Here is a 23,647-nt window from a genome sequence, read left to right on the forward strand (position 1 = left end):
ATTTTGGTTCTGCACTTCAGCCCCTTCTTTTCTTTTGATCTTTGTGATGGCCTAATGGTCTATCTAAATCACATTTATCAGAGCATCTGGTTGATGGATTCCCCTGTTCCTTTATTCATCCTGGACTGGTCAAACAAACCAAATAAGCACAGTTCTACCATTTTTCTTCAGTCAGAGAATAATCCTGCCACAGTGCATAGTAACTAATTGGAAACAAAGGATTTGTTTACAATGGAATTAAGCCCAGCAGGTAAACTGGACTTTAGCCACTAGTTTGGCAGCCCTTAGTTATAGTTATAGACAGGCTACCCATTAGTAAAAATGGCTGATGACTTTGTTATTCCTTGCATTGATGAAGCACAAAAGCCACACAATGCTTTCAGGAACTGCTCAAGCTGGGCATTTTTAATTTACAGCAATTTTCAGCAGTTCCTGAAAGCTTTGTATGGCTTTAATGTTTTGTCGCCTTGAGGAAGGACAGTTCCATGCATCTTTTTCAGTAATAGGCCAGTCTGTTTGTAAGTACAGGTTCTGACTTTAACACAAATTTGGGTTAAAGACAGAGTTAGGGAACAGAATTTGTTCTTAACCTGAGGGTGACTTTCATGTATTATTCAATAGTATGAGCATTCATTCATTCATCTTACATCCAGTTTAGCTTCAGGATTCTTAAATTAAGCAATTTGTGTCTGTTAAATGACCAATGATATAGTGCTATTAAATGGATTGTAATAACAGCTATTGATGAATGGTAAAGTGCTAATCAGCAAAAACAGATTTCAGCTAGCTGAGTGAGCCATCTACTACTCGCCTGATAGTTTTTGTAAGAATCTGTGATTGTCAATTACAAAGCCATTCATCCACCTATATATTATATGACATGGCTGTGACTTATTCTGTGCTGAATTTTCCAACAGCTGCCATACTTAAGACAAAATAGAGCATTTGTGCATTAAAATCTGTTAGAAATGTTGCTTGAGATATATCTTTAAACACACACATATGCAGAATACCTCTCATAGTTTCAGGAAGAAGTCACTCTAAAACATTAAAATGGATTTTAATGAAAATATTAATTTAATATTGTATTTAACTCAAGATGGTTAAGAAAACAAATATCTGATTTTTCATATTCAGCAGCCTGTAGTCCCCATTTTTTTCTTATATATCAGGAAAATCCAAAGGGAAGATATTACATATCATTGGGAAGCATTAACAACCTGGAAAGTTTCAGAATGCTGTAAAAATGAGTAATAGAAAACCATATACACAGTAGCAGTAACCATACACACAGAAGCAGAAATTCAGAATAAATTCTTTGGCACTTTGAAAATAAAGCAAAGAGAGGCAGAAGCCTTCCTTAGAGGGAAGGAATCTGAGAAATTGCAAGGCAGATTTGATAGGCTATTATACCAAAGCTGAGTACTCCAAGTATAGATGAAAGGGCTCATTAAGTTGGAAAAAAGAGTGCTTCATTGGCTATCCATTTAAAAGCAATGATTGCAAGGCTGACTTTTGTGAGCAGATTTTTTTTTTTAAAAAATGTAGCAAACATAGATATCTTGAAGAGGGAGCAATGGAAGCAAAAAAATAAAACATTTATAATGATATCTTAATGGATATTCAATGCTTGCATCCTCTTGGGTGAAGTTGCTGTGACAGGGTGGAAGTTGCATTGCAAAACCGTGATGAATGTTTGGTCATTTTGATATCAGTGTGGGTTGGTAATAAATGCATTGTGGTAACAAATACATTAATATTTATACCCCAAATGAGAAAAAATGGCAGGATAGTTTAGACCACAGGTCCCCAATCTTTCTGGCTTTGTGAACTGGCAGCAGTGGGGCAGGGAGAGGAGATGGTTCCACATGAGTGGTGGATAAGCATATGTGTGCAGCTCCCTTTGCATAACACTCACACAAATGAGTTTCATGCATGAGTGTCTGTCACTCACACAAGTGGAGCTGCACACACTCACCACTTGTGCAGCTCGGTTCTGAATAGGCCACATTCAGATTTAGACTTTCTGATTTAGACTTTCAAAGAAGAGGAACATGCAGTGGAGTTGCAGAAGAATTTTCATTGTTTCTTCTGTAAGATGACTGCAAGTCAGTGTGTAATTCCTTGAGAAGAACCCAGTTGAACAATGTAGTGCTTCCTAAACAAAGGTGCAAAGGCTTGCATTGTTAATGAAATATATCCAGATGTATTTATATAAAAGGTGGCATGTTTCCAGCAGTATCTTTAACTACATTTTGTATCTGCAATATAATAAACTATTACTACCTATGAAGATTCATTAAGTTACAATATTGAGAACCTTAGCTTTCTCCCTATTCATTTCTTGATCCTATAATACCCCAAATTGTATGGATAAATATTAAGCTCTCCTTTGGGTGATTTCAAATGTTTCAGAAAGTTAATGGAAGATGCTTTTCATCTGTTTCTCTTTCTCTTCTTCTTAGGTGATTCTCATTCTTACAAAGCTGCATGACTTCAATTTGGGAAGCGTTACTGAAAGCTCACTTTGGAGGTAAGCAGATTACATGGTATCTTTTTCTGAGTAATAGGCGATGTAAAAAGACAAAGGAAATGTTGTGAAGAACTGAACACATATTGCCTCTTTGCCCTTATGAGCAGGAGAGTTTTTGTTGTTTAAAAGCCCTGTTGTGACAGTTATCAATAATATATTTTGAACTTATAATCAAACACATTTTTGAAACAATTTTTTCTGTAACTAGAATCTAAATCATTACCATATGAAGGTAACACTAAAGTATGAAAATGATCTGATATTAAATGCTCAAAGAATGTTAATATTATCTTGAAGAATTAATTAGATGAGTCCAAAAAGCTTCTGCAGACCAGATATGACTATGAAAGCTGTATAGCAAATACTGTACTATAACATCCCTATCCCAATCCCTCCTCTACATTAAGTTGGCCGCTGATATTATTATGTATATGTGAGTTCCTTTTTAAAACTTGAAAGTGGATGTGACAGGATTAGAAATGCTAATTAGACATCAAGGTAGGTATTTTCTTGTGAAAGCATAAGAAGTTAAGAGCAGCAGGATTCTGATGTATTACACCAAAGATAGATTTCATTCACTGTTTTGCTGTCATGGTAACATCTATTTACCTTGGAATCTCCCAAGCAGCCTACATTCAGATAAGCAGGGATTAACACCAGGCAAGCAATCAAATAGAAAACTATACCCTAATTAAGACACTGTCAAAGAGAAAAACCCATTGCCACCAAAAGCAGCAGTCAAGCTACTATATATAAACAGGGAGCAAGTTTCCTGCTCACTTGCACTGATATTACCTAGTTGGGTAATGAAATGTCTGCAAGCAAACAACTAAGCTCAAATAGTACCAAGGATTCCACAGATTTTATAATTGCCCAAAATCTCTTGAAATAAAAGAAGCACCATGGATTGGATTCTAAAGTTTAGGATTTGTCAGTCAAAGGTTTAAGCTACAAAGTAGTTCAGTATAAATAAAGAAATGTGGAAACCATGCCTTTAGTTTTTATAGGTCAGCACAGGTCAGGTGACAGTATTAGTCTTCTAGAGTAGGTTTGCTTACGTGATAAGCCAATATGTAATCTAGATTCTGTCTATTGACTTTTTGACCTCTAGCCTTTCCCCTTCATCTGAATTTTTTTAAAAAAATTAGGATTAGCATTAGTATTGCAGACTAACTCTGCCCACAGCCTGGAGTTTGATCCTAAAGGGCTCAAGATTGACTCAGCCTTCCATCCTTCCAAGGTTGATAAAATGAGGATCCAGATTGTTGGGGCCAATATGCTGACATTGCAAACCACCCAGAGAGTGCTGTAAAGCACTATGGGCAGAATATAAGTCTAAGTGATACTGCATTGCTATTGGTGAGAAGTCATTTTAATTATATTTAATTTAAACAAAATGGAAATGAAAGAAATGAAATCTGATTTTGTAATACCCATTCAGATCTAAAGGCAGACATCAGCTAGCAGTATCTGAGCTACCCTCTCTTTTCAGAAATAAGTCAATTGTAGCCAGTGCTTTTTTTGTAAAAAAAAAAAAAAAAAAAGGTGCTGGAACTCACATGTCATACAACCCGCCTTGCCTACCCTACAAGGTTCCATCCAAAAAAGGTGCTGGAACTCTGTTCTGGGCTTTCTATGACAAAAAAAAAAGCCCTGACTGTAGCTATTTCAGTGATTATGAGTATTATGGCTATTTGCCAATCCAAAGTATAAAGAAAGCTATGAATGATAAAGACTGGTCATAGCTATCATAATGGTTTCAAGTCAAAAGGAAATCAAATTTAAGAGGATCTTTAAATAAAACTTTTTGCTAATTAAGTGCAATGACAGTACATTGCTCCTTAATTTCTATTGATCAGTGTCAGCTATGCTTTCTTTTAGCTGTGGTTTAATGAAGTATTTACGAATATATTCCCTTTGTAAATATATTCCAGTCTTCATCAATCTAGTACCTTCCTAATAGTATGGATTCTTCAAGTTTTGATACACTAGTCTCCCTGAAGGAAGGCTGTGATAAATAATTCAGTTTTATTATAAACTGAGTGTGACCAGCAACAAAAGACATGCTTACATTAGGAAAGTTTAAATATGATAAAAACCAGAGATCCCAAAACCAGATTGTCAGGAGCAATACTTTAGGAAAGGTGACTACAGTTTTGTTTTCAAGGAGTCAACATTTATAGCAAACCACAGTGGTAATGCAGATTCAGTTCTCCAAAACATACCAAATTAAGGCAGGTTAATCAGTCTTTTGGCTGCATTCAAGTTGTTAGAAACATGGCAATTAAAAAAGAATTCTGTTTCCATTATATGAAGGTTTATGGAGTTGAACTTCACCATGGATCTCTGGCCTTTATTAAAATGCCTGTGGAATCCCAGGAAAGTCTTTATGGTTTCACAAATCATAATCCCAGTTGATCCATTTGTTTTGTCCTCTAATTGATGTATCAATGAACTTTCCATGGGCCAGCAAATTTCTGAGATACTGATCTTTTCAGATATATTAATTATTATTATTTATTTTTTTGCCGAGAAAACTCTTAAGACTAATTGCTGAGATTTTCCAGAAAATATTAGTTTACAAATTTTAATGACAGTCATGATTTATTAATGTATTCCTTTTGCATCTGCTCCTTTTTATTCCTTGGTGGAATTCTTGCTGAATCTGAGTGAATTAATAAAAAAACCTGCATATTATAGTAGTGTTTTAGCTTGGCTGTTAATTAAAAGCTCCTTGACACTATTCAGTTGTTCTCATTTTCCTCTTTTTTCTTTTTCTTTCTCTCTCACTGATTTTGCTATGGGAGTCTTTAAAGTCTAGGCAAGCCTAAATTGCCAGAACAGGTTCTTTTTTGGGAACTCAAACTGATTATTGTGTTTTGTGAATCTTCCTGCTCACGTCCCTGCCTAAACAAAGCACTGAGAGTGTAGCTTTATTTGTACATGACCAATTTGCATGAATTGTTACTGTCATTGGATTTGTAATGTTGCATCTGCTTATCCAGTTATACATGGCTGCAGGCAGGTTTTGAAAGACTAGGAGTACAAATAATGGACTACTTCCTTTCTCTTGACTTCATAATAGAAAATGGAACACTTTTTCTTACTCTAAGTGAAGTTAATGTCCTATTCCATTCAGTAATGTAAATTTTTGAACTTGGGAATCTATTTAGATTTTTTTTCAAAAGTACTAAAATATTTTAGTCTCAGGTTGTTTGCCTTGTTATTTCAGCTGGAATTTGACTGCTCTTTCCTTGTGTGTGTGTGTGTTTGTGTGTTTGTGTATGTATGTGAGTGACTTTTGTATAATTGGGAACCATTTGGGAAAGTCTGGACAAACAAGCTTTTTGTCCTTATTACCTATTTTTTGAAGAATATAGATGAAATATGGCATTGGCAAGTTCTCTTGATTTGACGTATATTCTTCAAATAGCTGCTTCTACATGAGACATTTCTAGCACTTATATATTTTGTTTTTTTCATATTGAATCTCTTTGGGATGTCAATATATTTTAGTACTATCCATATTATGCATGTTTTCTTCAAACCTCGGGACCGTCAGAGATAGACAGAAATGTTCTAATGCTATGTATCATAATTTCATGAGGGCACCTAATATATATGACTCTTGATAGTGTTCCAGTAATACACTGAATCTGTCATTGCATTTCCAATGTAGAAGAAAGAGGTGATACATGGGTACTGGGTGACATAATTAGCAGTTTTATTACATTACTTTCTACAACAAGATCTATAGCACGGCCAATTAAATATAGTAAAAAAATAGTATTTGCTCTGTTTCACCTTCACCAATCTATCAGATGGGAGCTTTCCCTGAACACAGACTATATCCCAACAAAAACAGCTTTTAGTTTGGGAGGTCTTTCATTTCTTTCATCAGGATCCCACCAGAAAGTCCTGCAGATTGACTAAAAGAGATATCATTGCATTACTCAAATGAAAATGAATACTATTTGTTTTGAACTGCTCTTTTCTGTTGAAGTAGACTGTCAGGTAACAGGAAATCACTTCATAGGTATGCCCATATCTATACAGAATTCACATTGTAGTTTCCTTTGGGTTACCTCTAGACCTTAAGTGAGCTTTCCCTTTTCTATATGCATTTGGGGTGTAGGTTATCCAAATCATGAATAACCAGCAGTTTGGATCTCTCTTAGATCTTTCACAATTTGTACGATCATGACATTTCCTCAAAATTTCAAGATCTTTATGATGTTGCCTGAAGTTCATTTGTATGTGGTGGAAACAGTTTTAATATAGATCAGATATTTACAGAATTTTGACCTTGTTCAAGATCTGGAAATGTACTCAAAAAGAGAAATGTTTGAAACTTCATGGTTAAGTTAATCACCCTGTGATTAACCCAGTGGTAATTTTAAATTCTTTGTGGTGCTGGCCTTTCTTACATAATCACAATTAAATTAACAGTCAGAAAAAGACTGTTCTGTAATTGCACAGTTTGTTTATTTAAAAGAGAAAGCAACATGTTAAAAATAATGTCAAAATCTATGAAGCAAGACCAAGCTAAATGTACAAGTACTGCATTCTTCATTGCCAGACAGTCTGTGGTCTGTTACATCTTTTATTGCAGCACTCTGGTAGTCGATGTTCACCATGGTGCCTGGTTAAGAGGAAATTTTCAAAGATCTGTCATAAATGTAATGATTGATTCATATTCTCTATGTAGTGCTATCCTTCCCAGGGCCATTTTTCATTGGATGCTATAGCTCCTTTTCTCTTTCTTGGAGGTACTATCTTGGATTTGGACCAAAATGTTTGGAACTTTTTTTTAAGAGGAAGGCAAATGAAATACTTGTTAAATCTTATCATTCCTCCATTTGTCTTATTTTTTATTTTTGAATTTTTATACTTTTTGTTGCTTAGATCTTTTATCTAATACCTTGGACTTAGGTAAGAAAAAAAAAATTAAAGCCTCCTTCATGTTCAACTTCTTTCTATTTTAGCCTACAACTGTGAGATTTTAGCTTTTATCAACCAGGTTCAAAATTGTCATCCACAAATAATAATACTAATAACAATTGTTAACACGGTTAGTCACACAGTCAGCCAAATGTTTAATGCCATGATCTTTCAGTTTTGATTTTTGATCTTGATACTTTGTGAACTTCTTCAAAGCCTTACAAAAGGCCTAAAACAAAGATAGCTTTATGTAATCTGCCAAATGTCAAAGTAGATTCACTTTGACTTTACGTTCTTCTCTCCATATTTTTTACTGCTTTCCAACTATGGCTACGAGGCCATGCTTCAGTGGTAGCTTTTCATGCAAGTGCATGCATATGCCTTTTTATATTATGATAAATTAATGTTGATTAAAAATAGGCCTCTTTTTAAAATATATAGAAGTTATATTCTTTCCTAACTTCATCACTGTAGAAGTCAGTAGTCTACAAATGTAGCTATTTAGAATAGTTAGATGATTGGTTTTCAGCCAATGTGATATCTGTTACATTTCAAACATTATTTTTAAACATTGAGAATTGCCATTTTTGATCTTGCTAGCTCAATGTATAACGATCATGATATTTGACTCTGCAATCTTTAATGAAGTAATTTAGAGTTCCCTTTCTGACTGTTTTTAATGGTCATATGCATTGTTTTAAGAAAGTTGGACTTGGAGTTGCAAATACTTGGAACTAAATTCTGTCATGATTTATTGAAAGTCTGCCAAACAATTATTTTCTTGTGCTTAATCAGCAAGTATAGGTTATCAATCAAATATCAAATAAAATGTATTTAAATTTATAAATAAGTTGAATAGAGCCATATATAATTTACTGGGAAAATGAGATCCAGAACAGTGAGACCATTATTCGAAATGAGTTATCATTTTTTAACTGTTGAAAAATCTAATTTTCAATGTTGCTGAATCTAATTTGCAGGCCAGAGAGCACATACTCATATACTGATATTAAAGCTATAGAAGAGAATCTCAGACAAATGATTCATAATGTTTAGGACATTATGTGATTTCTATTACCAATATAATAGTAGCAAAGAAACAGGTCAGCAAATAAATGGGTTATTATTAGCAGGCAGCATCTTTACATACATAGCTATTACAGCATAGCTACAGTAGCTGCCTACTGATGCTATTCTCCTTTACCCTCATTTTAGCACTCTGATAAGTACTAGATGGCTGAGGGGACATGACAATAGTATGGCAAATCATATCTGGAATTTATAAGAGCAATTTTTTAATACTACTCCAGCATATATCTTCATAGGATCCATAGTTTCTTTCCAACATGTAGCTGCTTAATAGTGGACATAAAAAGCCTCATCTTCTCAGATGCCATCACTAGTTCGGAATCTCACTCCAGTTTGAGGGCACTAAACAAATGAAGGATATTTTGCATAATGTGGATAGGCAGGACACAACAGGCAGTCAGTTGTATTGAATGCTAATGAAGTAATCACAATAATTCAAGAAACTCTATAGTTATTCTACAGAAACACAGTGCACTCAGAAAACTGTTTAATATTCTTTGTAGGATGGTAGATAATGCTAGGTTATATACACTAATTATTGGTTAAAGCAGTTGGACATCCTAACCAAATGATAGGCTTTCTGAACAACATTAATAAAACTTATTTTTTTCTTTCCTAGAAATTAGTTCCTGTTGTTTAAGAGATAGATGTAACAGCTTGATGAGTTAAGAATCAAAAGTATAAACTCTTGAAATGTTAAATTTATTGTACATATATGTATGTATGTATATATGAGTGTGTATAATATAAACATATAATATTCACATAGACAGTCTTGATGCCCAACATTATGGTTTATGCAATAAAACTAATGATATTTGGCATTTTCAAATTGTAGTTTGTAGCTAAACAAAATTAATTACACCTTGGAGTCCTTAATAAATGTATGATATAAAATTGAAGTTTTTGACTTAGAATAATTACTTTACAGTTTGTCAAAATATGCTCTTTTCCAATGAGTTTGTATGCTGAGTTATTGTTATATGTTGCAGACATATACCTAACAACTCATTCATGTATACCTTCTACAAAAATTGCTCATTTACTTGTGCATCTACCTTATTCAAGGATTTGTGATTAGGAAGATGGAAAGTAGACCACTTAGAACAGGCATGTCAAACTTGTGACATCACATGACGTCACAAAACGTATCGGGCCGGTTTTGCCATTGCCGGCAATGGGGTGGGCGCAGCTTCCATGTGATGCGTCCAGCCCATGGGCTGGCAGTTTGACACCCCTGACTTAAAGTATCATTATTAGTCTGTAAAAAAGGCTAATAGGATCAAAGTTGAAGGCTGAGAATGTTCTGCTCTAATATGTGTTTTAAAATTGACTGTGATCTTCTAAATAGCATTTTTAGTGAAAAAATTTTTTGTGCTGGTGATTTAATGAACTTAGTATTACAGCAATGAGGCTGTAAAACATTTGTGAAACAAACATTTTGGGGATAGATACCGTATTTGCTGCTGCGTTTGGGATCAGAATTTGCCCCACTCACTCTGTTGAATCTTGGATATATAACTTGGAGCTTCAAACAGGCTTAGTTGTGTTAGAAATGTACATAATTACAATGTAGCCACATATATTCTGACAATAATATCATACCCTCTAACATCTGATTTTATATATAGACATATTTTATACAATTACATGTAATTTTCCAATTGCTTTCCCCTTCCCTTTAAGTTATTGTTGCATATAAGAAGTTGTCTGGCAGGTTTCCAGAACTATTCATTTCACGTTTTACAGATAAGATATTCTTCTGCATACATGCTACTTGCTTTTTCAAGCAAAGATCATTATTTTGACATACCATATTCATTTGTGAAAGGTCTTCCATGCTGCTTGTGTTACTTTGAACCAGCCACTCACTAGCAATCTAATAAAAGTTGTAAAGACTGTAATAGTTTAGTTTAAATGCACACAAATAAATTTTTAGAACTTCAATCAATCAGAATAGAGATAGAAGGTACCTTGGAGGTCTTCTAGTCCAACCCCCTGCTCAAGCAAGAGACCCTATACTATTTCAGACAAATGATTGTCCAGTCTCTTCTTAAAAACTTCTAGTGATGAAGCATCCACAATGTTTGAAGGAAAGCTGTTCCACTGGTTAATTGTCCTCACTGTTAGGAAGTTTCTCCATAATTCCAGGTTGCTTCTCTACTTCATTAGTTTCCATCCATTGTTTTTTATCCTGTTCTCTGGTGCTTTGGAAAATAAGTTGATCCCCTCCTATTTGTAGCAGCCTCTCAAATACCTTAATACTGCTATCTAACTGGAATACTGCTATCTAACTTGTTCTCTAACCACTGCAATTCATCTTATATTCAGAAAAAATTACCTTCTAGAACAGTGGTTCTCAACCTGTGGGTCGGGATCCCATTTGGGGTCGAATGACCATTTCACGGGGGTTGCCAAACAACGCAGTCCACCATTTTTTCCCCTTTTCCTTAGCTGTGCTACTCCCTTTTATTCTATTGGCTTTTGAAAGCCAATAGAATAGACTCTCTTGAATAGAGTCTAATTCTATTGGCTTTCAAAAGCCAATAGGAATTGTTCAGGCTGTCTCTGCCCTGTTGAGCCTGCCAAAAGTCCCATTCTGCAAACGGTGCTGCACTAGTTGAGTAGTCCTCGACTTACGACCGGTTGGGGGTTGTGGCATTAAAAAGGTTGAGAACCACTGTTCTAGAAGGCAATTAGGCACACTAGCAAGTATCCCAAAAGAAGATAATGGAGTTTGTAAATGGGGACAGGTTTGATATATGTAAGAAATGGGAGAAACAGTATAAATAGTGAAGGCAGATAGTAGCCTTTGGACAGTTGTTTATGGTGCTTCTATGCCCTTTCCTTCTTTTCAAACCTCATCATCTCTCCATGACACATTGTTCAGAAAAGGATGATTGCAAACTGGGACAGGATGACAGGTCATACATTTTCCAATGAATTGTTGCAATAGGATCTGTGGTCTTGAAATAAATCTCAGCATCACGGTGTGACTTGAAACAATACACTTTTAGTTTTGCAGCTTACTTTTAGCAAAAAAAAAAAAAAAAATCAGGGCCTATTTTAAAATGCCAGAAAATTGTTACAATTGGCATCTGAAAATAAAGATTTATTTTGGCAGTTCTGAAATGTTTCAAACAGCAATTTCTCCATCTCTCTAGATTGAAAAAAAAAAGCAGCTGCCGCTTGTGGTATTACTCACTTGGCTTTAATTTTGGTTGGTAGTTCCCAGATACCAACATAAATGTGTATTTTTTTTCTTGCTGGATGAGCAACTTTTTTGGATATTCCAATTGTATCATTTGCAGCTAATATGACTAGTGGGCCATACCTACTAACAATGGTAAAATCTATAGTCAGAGGTCTAGGAGGGGAAAAGATTGGAGAAGGTTGTTCTATTGTATTAAGTACCATGTTTCTCAATACTTCATTGCTATTCAGAAGACAGCCCTACCATCTGAAAAAGTGGCCCTCCGGTATAATCATCTGGAGATGATGCTTCTATGTATTTTAGGTCCCCAGTAATTAATATGTGGTTAGTATGGTCTTGCTGTTCAGTTAAGGTGTTCATGATATATGTGCATTTCTTAGGTTAGTCTCTAAATCTGTGAGGATAAAAAAAACCAGAATACAACAAAATATTCACTGCTACACCATCACAAACAATACCATACCATATATTATCACATTGCATATTCTGTACACCTCAATTACCTGAGATTATCACTGTCACTTCTCCCAGCAAGCTGGACTGGAAACAGATAAGCAGGTACTCAGGTATATCAGAACTTTTAATAAATAGATTTAGTGTGGGAAAACTATAGAAGCTACTGCAAAAGAGTTCCAGCTACTGCTGTATATCAAAATGCAAAACCTATGTATAGTGGATCTTTGCTCAGACTTAACTGGTATAACTTTTCTCATAGACATCAATGGCTGTAGTAAAGCCACATTTTCATAGACTTAGACCTACCTACATTTCTGTTGCTCTGCAGGCTTATTTTTTCTGGAGAAACATTTTTTATCTTCAGGCCAACCAACCGGAAGCCATTATAAATGCTACAGTAGACTACGATAAGGATTGTTATTACATATGACTTTCATAAAGGTGAATAATTGGAATATGTTTTGTCAGTTATTAATTAGCACCATTACACAATCAGTTCACATTCCAACAGCATTAGGCATACTTAATCAGTCAATTATTGATCATACAAAGTGCTTTCTCTACAGCAATTTAGAAGGGACCTTTGCAAAGATACATTTGACTATTTCTAATTAGCTGGTCAGTCAAGATGTATGTATTTTGAAGAACTTGTGATAATAAATGGATAGAAATGAGATACAGCTGTTAAAATCCTTTAGCTACATGCACTTTTGAAATAAGTAACTTCTCTCAGGTAGATAACTAATTCATTTAACTATAAGCTTTTGACTATATGTTAAAATATGGCACTAGCTTATGGAAGTTAGTTGAGGTATATAATAACAAAACTGATTTACAATTAATGTAAGACGATGGAGATAATTCTGAGTGGCATACTCTAAAACAAGATATGGACATTTCATTTTAATGTTCTCATAAGGAGGCAAAAAGTATAGAAGTTGGAAACAGATGGGAACTTTGAACAGAGGTTCCATTTCTGTGAGCCGAGTTGTAGTTTCTAAAGGCTAGGTATGCCAATTCAGATATTGACCTGTTATATATGGATGACCTAAAACATATGCACAGAATTCAACAAACAACCATACATGGTAAAACAGAAAGAAAATGCAATAACAAGAAACTAAACCCATGAAGAACAAAATACTGCTCAGGAAACACTAGGAGAAGGGGTAAAATACAGAACAACACACTCAACTATAAAACGAATATGTATCAAATTCCTTACCTTACCTATATACCTGTTTGTATATAATACCACCTGTAAAAAATTGATTTGGAAGATTAATATTTCAAGAACGATGAGAAAAAATATCTGGAATTTTCTTTTTGATCTTGTTAATCAAAGACAATAATAATTTACTTGGAAAGTAAATATAAACAATACTAAAAAAGAAAGCTATTTTTGAAGAATAGAAACTAATTCTGGCTCTACACATACTGTTCTGGTTGGGTTATTTTGATAAACTGATATAAATACATCACACAAATAGAATTTAGAATCTACCAGGATACAATAATATCATTGCATTAAGTCAGCGGTTCTCAACCTATGGGTCGTGCCCCCATTTGGGGTCGAACGACCATTTTATCGGGGTCACCAAACAATGCGATCCACCATTCCTCCCCCCTCAGGGGGCGCCACCATGCATGCACCACGCATGCGCGCCGCACATGCGCTGCACATGGGGGCACCACCGCGCATGTGCACCGTGCATGGGGGCGCAGCGCATGCGCGGCACGTCCGTGTGACGGGGGTCGCCATCACACAAAGGTTGAGAACCGCTGCATTAAATGAAATCAAGGTAATCAGCTGGAAAGTAAATGCTTGCTTTTTGAGGGCACCTCAGATATGACTTAGATCTAGGGCTTTTTTTCTCATAGAACGCCCAGAACGGAGTTCCGACACCTTTTTTGGATGGAACCTTTTAGGGTAGGCAAGGCTGGTTATATAACGTATGTGAGTTCCAACACTTTTTTTTTTTTAAAGCACTGCTTAGATCTCAGAAGGAAACAGTACCAGTAGTCTTTCCTTAATAGTAATTAGGACTGGAAACTCCATCTCTAACCAATGTGATAAGATGTGATGTCACATGAATGGGCTAACTTATGACAGCAGTTCCAACAGATCCAGTTGCTATCATCAGTTGAATCCCATACAGTTGCAGCATCCTACAGACACATGATTGCCATTTGCAACCTCATGCCTTCTTTTCCATTGACTTTGCTTGTTGGAAGCCAGCAGTAAATGTTGCAAATGGCAATTATGCATCTGTGAGACTCTGCAGTGTAATTGAGAGCTGGCTGACAAGTACGCAAATAGTGATCACATCAACTTTATATACTTAGTATACTGAGAATACTTCTCCTGAATATAGTTGAATTCGTACATAACATTGTTTCTTCTGGTTCTTAAAAAATCTGTTCCTGTAGATTCTGATACTACTGCTTCTTCTTGTTGGTATGCTTGGCACCAACAGTATGATTATTAAAAAAAAAAAACACTAAATACCTAATTTTTCATTTCTTTCCCAGATTGGCAAAGGCATGTAAATTTTAAGACTTTTATTACAACTTTTCATTAACTAGATAAATATCAGATTATTCCATACTGTACACAGAAAATAACATACTTTTGATTGTAAGCATAATAATGAACTATCTCTATTGCTTTTTTTTTTTTTTTTTTGCAAGATGGCAAGTAACAGCAAACCTGTCACAACTTATTTTGGCCTTATAGCATGTGTGATTCACAAAAAATGATCCACTATCAGCTAGGATGATACTGGGAAGAAGCAGCTGTAAAGAAAGAGGGGAAAAAAGGGAAATGGGGAGATGGCCATAGTGAATGGTCAATCAAAAAGAGATTAACATTTAAGTCCTTAAAATGCCTTATTACGAAGACCCTGAAAGCTTCTTGGTACTCTTGATCATTTAGCCATTTTAAAAAGCTTTTTAAAAAAAGGTTTTCAGGTTTTTGAAAAAAACTAAGCGGGTTAATCTTATTGCTGATTTAATTCAACTGTTTTGTTTTATTATTTTATTTTATTTTTTGACAAAAAACCCCAACCCCAAAATAATTTCTATCTGATAATTTGCTGCCAAATTTTGCCTGCAAAGACCTGTATCGAGGGGAATAGCATATTATCAACCAGCTATGTATTGTTTATCTCTGTTACACATTTCATAGATTTTACATATTGCTGATTTCTGGAATAGCAGGAGAAAATAAAGTGAACTGTGGAGTTGTTTCTCCAAGGGTAAATTGTTTCACAAATTCTATTAGAGTTCCAGTGGAAAAATATATATATCCAGTTGGTCACATTGTTTGGAATTTCTAGGACAATTCACTGAAAAGCATTTTATAAAATATAAATAAGAAACTCTGTTTAAGTTTTTTAAAAAAATGGTCTATCAAGTCAAGTAAAAGTAGTCAAGTAAATAAAGATGTTAGGCAGTTTTGCTATGCTTTATTTCATAAAGATGCTGGGTGGCTTTGCTGTGCTTTATCTCAATGAAAAAGAAAGGCTTCTTTGGATTTTTCTGAGCAGTAGAGTGCATCAGATTTGATCTGTAAGGATTATTCACCATTTTCAATAAAAATAATCCAGTATTCAGAATTGTATAATTCTGAAGCATAAGCAATGATAAGCAATACATTTGTTGATGTATCTCTTTCTTACATTTCTATCTTTTCTACCATATTCATCCCCATCAATAAACAAATGTTAATGGGTGGACAGAAAGCTTCTCATGTTAAATTTGTAGAGCTTCTATCCAAAGAGTTGTATGTTGTGCAATTAGTTTCTATACGATGATTGCTGCAGATTAAGCAGCTCTTTCAGTGAAATTGAGTAAAACCACTATTTGGCTGACAAAAGCTACTGTTGGCCTTGAAACAAAAATACACAGGTTCAAATACTTGCTCCATCTTGAAAAAGTTTCTGTATTGCTCTCCACCTCATTAACTTCACAGAGCAGCTGATAAAATGACAAGACAACACAACATAACATCATGAATCAAGAGCAGGCAAAGTCTTTTTTAGCCAGGACTCTGTATTGTGTTGTATATTCAGAGGGTTACAGAATCTTATCTAATCACCAGAAGGGTGGCGTCTTATTGTGAATAGGAGAAGTTCTATTTCAGGTATCCAGAAACTGAATGAATTAAAGGACAATTTGCTGACCTAAATCTAGGAGACAATAGGAGTCTGGAAAATCGAACACTGATAAACATTCAGAAGTATAGATTTCTCCTCTCAGGTGAGTCTCCATTTTGCTTTTACTGTTTTTTCCCCCTGTACTTACCAAAATTGCAATTTTCTCCAATAAACAGTTTATGTCAAGGACTTCTCAAAAACTCTGGACATTTTCAATTGTGTTTCTCTTCCTGGGAAGAAATCTTTTTTTTAACTGAGTTCCAATGAAATAATTATTCCCTAATCCTGTAATTTTCTCCATAATTTTGCAATTGACTTATTTCATACCCTTCATGGAGTTAGTTTATGACAAGATGGTACTGATCTTTTGCTGCCCTGACCAACTCCCTTTTTAAAGTTCAGTTGCAATGTACTGATTCAGTTTTAAAGTTATGTATTTTTACTACCCTCACTTAGTTGATTACTTTGATGACAAATTGTATGCCTTCTTTTAATAGAAAAGAGAAAAGAGACTTGAGTTTTTATTTCTTTTTTTTGCTATGAAAAAACAGGCTCTATTCTTGTTCATCTCCCAAGTCATTTTGAAGAGAATTTCCTTAAGATGGTGCACAGCAGAATCTCTCAGGACCCACCAAGCCTAACTCCCTAGTAAATGGAATCCAGAGCATGCTTTCTGCATTATATATATTTGTTATGGAATTCTAAATAAAATATACTTTGTTTTCATTTATCCTGGTGAACACATTGTCTTTGAAATGTTTTGTTCTGCCCTAAGGCATTACAAGAAGGAACTTCCCATTTCATATCTGAAATCATACGGTTGTCTGTTATAAAAAGCATTCCGAATTGTATCCAAATTTGTCCAGTGAAATGTTTTTTCTCTTCCACCTTTTGTAATTAAGTTCCAGAGACTTTACCAGTATCCATTCTTAAGGATGGATAATGCTCTAAAGTGGATTTTGAGTGACACAGATTAAAATAAATATTTGAATGTTGGAATCATCTAAGGAGATACAATTGTTCTGTGAGGATAATGGAGTGGATAGTATCTCAGACTAGGTACTGCTAACAATACTGGGATCTGCATTTCTAACTGTGATGACTTTTTTAGGTTTTATGTACAAATGTTCTTCCCATGGGGATATTTCATATCTCAAAAAATCTGAATAGAATCTGAAAGGAAAGTAGGTGTCTAAAACTCAAAGACGCTTGCTCCAAGTTATTAATTTAATATAGCTATGGCCCCAAATGGCCTTGTTTAAATAATTTATAGAGTTGTTGCTTAAAAGAAAAATTTATGAAATAGTAATGGGCTCCTAATTTGCATCATCTTTGGCATTATGCTAAGTTGGAATTTAAACCATTAAAAGCTGAAGGATGACCTGCAATTTATGACGGATGAGCAACATAAGAAATGAATATCTTACCTTAGTTTCTAGACCATGCCAACACATCCATCATCAGGGCAATTTCTTTCTGTTTCACCTGAGAGCTCTTTTCTTGCTTAGAAGCAGTGAAATATTCACCTCAGATGAGTGAACAAAAGGATGGCAATGGTTGTGCATATTTTTGAAGGAAGAACAAAGAATTCTTGAATAAGCATTTAGTAAAGTTGATACATTGTAGAAAACTTTATGGTTTTCATATGTGTGTGTGTGCGCGTGTGTGTGTGTGTGTGTATATATATATATATATATATATATATATATATACACACACAGACATACACACACATACATACACACAGACACACACTCATATTTTCTTAGTGATTTCTTCTTTTTATAGTCTTGACTTAAAATAGCTAGTATGCAATCAAACAAAAATAGTCTTAAATGGTCTTATGGTTTACCATCCTTTAAGCTATATGTAATGAAGTGCTTGAAATACCTAAAAATACCTTGGAACATTCAATAATCTCCAAGTAGCTTTTTCTTCGCTGGTACTTCTTCAGATGTAAGATTGCTATTGATAAATAATGTATGTCTTATATTTGTAAATGAACAATGAAACATTTCCATTCTTATTTCTATAAAATACTAGAGCTGATAAATTTTGACAAGTTAGTTCACCTTGAACAAATTCTGGATAGAGATATTTACTGCATTAACTCCTTTTGGGGTTTCATTTAGCCGAATATTTTTAACAACATAAAAAACAAAGATTATAATTAATAATAACTACATAATCCATGTTAGAAAAAAATAAACTGTTGTAAATAACTTCTAAAATGTTTTCTGAAGAACTATGCATGATATCTGGTAGAGTTTTATGCCATTTTCCATTTGAAGGTTGAATAATATTTCATAGCAAAAGAGCTGGCACTAGTTGGCAACTTCTTAAAGCAGCTGCATCAATTCACAGGACTACACAGCTGCCTCTTTTCAAACTACAGTGTGATATTAGGGACAGGTACCTAATAACTTAAGGATTTGCTAGTAGGCACTGCAAAAGTCTGAAGCTTCCGTTCCCCCCCCCCATGAATTCAAAATGCTATGCAATTCTAGTATCTAGAAAGTATTAATGAAAAATCCGAGTTTGCAGCATTACTTGTGCCTAGCATGTGTGTTATCCCTCATAAAAATTTACATGCCTGAAAGTCCACACAAACATTCTTAACAAATACCATTGACCTCATTTGTGATTACTTTTGAGTAGACTTTCAAAGATTATATCATCAGCTATCAAGAACTGAGAAATAATACAATATTTTGAATGCTGTAACCTACTGATGATTCTGCTACTGTTAAAAATGATGTGGATATATTTTTGAATACTGTTAACCTAAATTTGTTTTTGATTTTATTTCTAAATTATTTGGGTTTTTTTAAATAGACATGTTGGAAGATGCTTAATAAAGAAACCCTAAGTAATGATGTAAAATAAAATGGCAAGAAACATAAGCTTCAGATTAGCTTTGTCTAATTTCATTTCATTAGAGAAATTTGTATTACAGTCTGAGCAGCATCCCAACCTTGAGATAACTACTGTATAATAACTGGTTGTGTGAGTGAATATATAACAATGCAGTTTAGAGGAATATGTACTAACATGTATAGCAGATGCCCTGAACCAATGCTAAACAATTGGTCAGTGCAGGAATCCAAATTAAGCATCTGTCCAGCTTTTACTTGAGAATTTCTAATTAAAAAATACTATTTCTTTTTCAAAATTAGCAGTATTGTTAAAGAGCTCCTGCTTTTAGGATGTTGATAGAAAGTGAGCCATCCTCCTTCAGGTTTCTCAAGGCTAAACATATATGTTCCTTCAAACTTGTCTGTAGGACTTAATTTTCCAGTCCTCTGATCATCTTTGTTACCTTTTATGCACCTGCTCCAATTGTCTTAAACTTGGCACAATACCTGAGGTAGGATCCTGTGTGTTTGTGTGTGTTTGTGTGTGTGTGTGTGTGTGTGTGTGTGTGATGAATGCTGCTTCTTGTTAGTTTGGGCAGGTGAACCTTTAAACATGAATGGCTTGCCAGATAAAGCTGGTTGCTATATTTAAATTACATAGTTTTCTGTAACATGTCTAGAATAGGGAGTCATCTTGCGATGGTAATTATTCTTAGCATACCCATCTGAGCAAGATTATGTTCTGGTAATTGGCTTTAAATCTTTTCTTTATTTTAGCAATCTTTTAATCTAATCCTTTCCATCAGTGTAAATTAAAAGAGTAATACAGACATAGAAATAAAGAAATCGAGATCTCACTTTCTTTGAGGGCTGCAGTGGTGCTGTTAGAAGGGAGGAGATGGGAGGATATGTAGAAAAGCACGAAAATAAAACATTATTTCATTGTTCATTACTTGGGTAACTTCTGACCAGTTCTAGACAATTACAGCTGACAGCGTCTGTTAATAGGAAATGAATGAATGCAGAAAAATATATTAGGATAAATCTGAATCATTGGCCGGTCTTATGCTTCATAGCTGCTGGCTTTTATAGCAAACACACTTAGGAAAGTGTGGGAACTATGTTGTACTTTCAATCTCTCTATTTTGTATAATCCATAAAGCAAGACTACTTCTTTTATTACAGAATATGGTGTGTAATTATACCCAACTCAAAACTAGTCTATTGTACTAGGAATACAAAACATTATTTGCAATTAAGTCAATATAGGGCAGCCTTCTTTTCACTTGCAGCTTCTTGAACAGGTGATGAAACTGAGAGCGGAGGTGGGAATGGAAGAGATACTTAGTTGTATACCTAGTGTTCAGAATAATTTTATGGATATCTAGTATCTTGTCCTGAACATTTATGAAATGGATTTGTTAGCTAATATTGTTGAATGGCATTTTTTTTTTTTTTTGTAGAAAACACCAGTTGTGCTAACCTTGTATCTTGGCTGAAACCCAGAAACCACTGATCTGCATTCATGAGGGAGCATTACTTTACGAATATCCTATCCTTTTGCACAATTCATACTGTGTTTAAATGTTGGAAAAACAATAGTTACCAGGGGTCTATTATGTCTACAAATATATCACAGTCAGTGTAAAAACAACCCAAGTTACACAGTTTGGTTTTACAATGGTTTTTAAAATAATATTTTAATAAAAGTTTAGCTTCTCAATCTTTCTTTGATTTTCCTTTAGCTTGCTTGCAAATTTATTCCATTCTGTTGAAAAACCAAATAAGTTATACTACTGGTGCTTTTCCCATGCTATGTCATAATAAAAAGGGAAATTTGGTTCCCCCGTGCTCATGTTATGCAGCACTTTTTCTCAATCTGAGTATCCTCCATTTTTATGGACTTCTCAAATTCTCAGACAGCACAATTCTTGAGAATGCTGGGACTGAAGTCTGAACTTCTAGATGTCAGTATGTATGTATGTATGTATGTATGTATGTATTTTAAATGTTTATTAACTTTATATGCCACTCGTCTCGTGATTTGAGGTGACTCTGAATGGCATATGCAATCTGAGACAAATTGGATTAATCTCAAATAGACTAGATTACATTTAGAGCTTCAGTTCATGCTCTTAAAACATACTGAGTTCCCTAGGAATTATATTTTTAAAATATTGTCTATACTTGTATGTACTTGGGAAAGTTGCATAGATAATGTTGCTCATAATTGGCAATGTTGTGAATATTAAATGGATGCAGAGTCTCCAATGTGTTTTAGAAACAATTAACATATATGGAATTAATAGATAAAAAGTGGTGACACAGATGGAATTTATATTAATGCATTTATCCATTTTTATAATAAAGAGACAACCTTGCTGTATGATATCTGGACTAAGAGAAAAAAATATGGTTTTGGCAACGTAAAATGCAATAAGACTTATTTCTGTAAATTAGAACAGTCACCCATTTAAATAATCTCAATTGACTGCCAATTAATTAGTAGGCTAATTAATATTCTTTGAATAATTATGATAATTTCGATCAAAATACTATTTTAGTTTAGGCTTAAGAATATGTAACAGGCATAATCTTAAAAGTAGTATCTGTGATGGAATGTAGTCCAGAGTTGCAGGAGGGAATAGGAATTTGCCCTCAACAATCTGGGTCCTCATCTTACTGACCTTGGAAGGATGGAATGCTGAGTCAACCTTGAGCTGGTCAGAACTGAACTCCTGGCTGTGGGTAGAGTCACCCTGCAGTACTGCATTTGAACCACTGAGCCACCAAGGTTCCACAATAAAGAAATTACTATACTCTGAAGTAACTCTTTGTGTGTGCCATTCTTGGTTCTTTGTGCCTAATTAATCCTGCAGTTCTGAACTACATTCCATCACCATATCAAGAGTATATACATTTTTAAGGTATATAGTAGAAAAAGTTGTACTACATATATGGGTTGAATAATTTCTTGAACAATTACTTGTAATGATGTTCCTCTAAAGTTGGAAGGAATATATCAGAGGCTGAAAACCTGAGACATTACAATACATTTGGATACAGTCTGACTATTAAAAAGCAGCAATATGTGAATATCATCTTCATTTAAGGGGGAAAAATGTTTCATATTTTATTCACCTTGGCTTTTGTTTTGTATTTGGTATTAATCTGAAACCCTGTTTGTGATATAGTTTTTATCTGGAGATATCTGTTGGAATATTATCTAAGAACTGGCAACCAACCAACTTGTGAACATTTCATTGTGGGAATTGGCAAGATTTTACTCAATCTGGAAATGGGTTGGCTACTTTCCATTATCTTTGACACATATCAATGCTTTTATGTCCTTTCTCTTTATTTGGATTGCTGTTAGGTGAAACTATAGCATGCAATATGTTAATGCCATACTTTATTCTTTGGTTTCACTGCTGAGTAAGATAGAAATTTAAACTTTTAACTGGATGCTGCTGAAACTGGATTTACTTTAGTGTGAAGTTACTATGTTTTCTTATTTTTATAAGAAAACATGTATTCACAGTGTCCTATCATGAATTCTGCATGTGTCCTTTTCAATAAAGATAGAATTCCAAAATGGCTTAAATTGTTCCACAAAATGGAGAAAAAACATCTTCTCTTTTAAATAAGATGAAACTTGATTTTGATGACTGAACAAAATACAACACTGTGAGTAGTACCATGCCATCAACATTCAAACACAACTAGTTTTTATTTGTTTTTATTTTTTGCAATTATAGTGACATTTCTTAATGTCCTTAGCAAAATGGATTAAATCCCTCATTGTATAAAATAACTAGCTTTTGGTTTTCTCGTGTTCTTTTGGCTGATGCTCTATTTTCCCACCTTAATTTAACTTAAAAATAAAAACAAGCTAGCAGGTTGCCATAAAGAAAAAGGGGCGTTGTCTTACCTGAACGCCTTTTCTCAGCATGATGATGGAGAACCCACAGATGGGTTGTCTTATTCTATCTGCTCCAATTAGACTAAGTCTGAAATTTAGTACTGCCCCCTCTGTGCCAATTGCACCCCAGTTTTAGGCTAAGGCGATACTCAGACTTTAGTCCGACGCGTCTGAACAATATGGGAACCAGGCCAACTGATCTAATGAGAGGGAGTGGATTCTCCATCATCATGCTGAGAAAAGGCGTTCAGGTAAGACAACGCCCCTTTCTCCAGCATGATTGGATGGAGAACCCACAGATGGGACATACCAAAGCCCTGTGTCCCTAAGGTGGGGAATTTGATTGGGCCTGGGTCCCATCCAACGTTAATGCGTGTTCTAGAACCTTGCGGCCAAATGAAGCCGTAGAAGATGCATATACATCCCTCTTGTAGTGACAGACAAAGGAAGAGGGCGATGCCCATGTTGCTGCTCTACAAA

General features: G+C 34.6%; 1 protein-coding gene across 1 annotated transcript in view; it reads left to right on the plus strand.

Annotated features, from left to right (window-relative positions):
* Window positions 1-2,471: 2,471 nt before the first annotated feature.
* Window positions 2,472-23,647, plus strand: part of LOC120304818 (VPS10 domain-containing receptor SorCS3-like) — a 319,187-nt gene continuing 298,011 nt past the window's right edge. The window contains exon 1 of the mRNA XM_039335790.1: window positions 2,472-2,533. The gene's annotated coding sequence lies outside the window, so the exon portion shown is untranslated. The remainder of the gene's footprint in view (window positions 2,534-23,647) is intronic.

This window comes from Crotalus tigris, unplaced genomic scaffold (assembly GCF_016545835.1).
Source record: "Crotalus tigris isolate CLP2741 ecotype Arizona unplaced genomic scaffold, ASM1654583v1 scf7180000017659.2616968, whole genome shotgun sequence".
Classification (NCBI taxonomy): Eukaryota; Metazoa; Chordata; class Lepidosauria; order Squamata; family Viperidae; genus Crotalus; species Crotalus tigris.